Source organism: Penaeus monodon, chromosome 32, assembly GCF_015228065.2.
Source record: "Penaeus monodon isolate SGIC_2016 chromosome 32, NSTDA_Pmon_1, whole genome shotgun sequence".
NCBI classification, from domain to species: domain Eukaryota; kingdom Metazoa; phylum Arthropoda; class Malacostraca; order Decapoda; family Penaeidae; genus Penaeus; species Penaeus monodon.
The window spans coordinates 23,025,212-23,025,480 of record NC_051417.1 but is presented as its reverse complement, the minus strand read 5'-3'; the positions used below and the strand labels follow the sequence as shown (position 1 = coordinate 23,025,480).

Here is a 269-nt window from a genome sequence, read left to right as displayed (position 1 = left end):
AAATTTTATTACTGTACATATCAGACAGTTTTACAGTTGTATTTTCAGTCTATCTGCGCTAGTCAAAAGACACATCTGCTGGCTCTTACGTCTGTGTTGATCGGCATCCTTAGATTAAACATCAACGGAAAATACACGTCTAAATTTACGATTAATTGCAGATTATGTGTATCATGATGTGCTAGAATAAGGGCCATAGTTGCATAATAGTGTATCGTAAGACCTTTTTTCATGATTTTTAAATAGATTTTATTGGAAGCGAATTAGTG

General features: G+C 33.5%; 1 protein-coding gene across 1 annotated transcript in view; it reads left to right on the top strand.

Moving 5' to 3' along the window:
• Positions 1–269, top strand: part of LOC119593728 (discoidin domain-containing receptor 2-like) — a gene marked incomplete at its 5' end in the record, with an annotated part of 119,890 nt that overhangs the window by 118,721 nt on the left and 900 nt on the right. The window contains 1 exon segment of the mRNA XM_037942702.1: positions 1–269.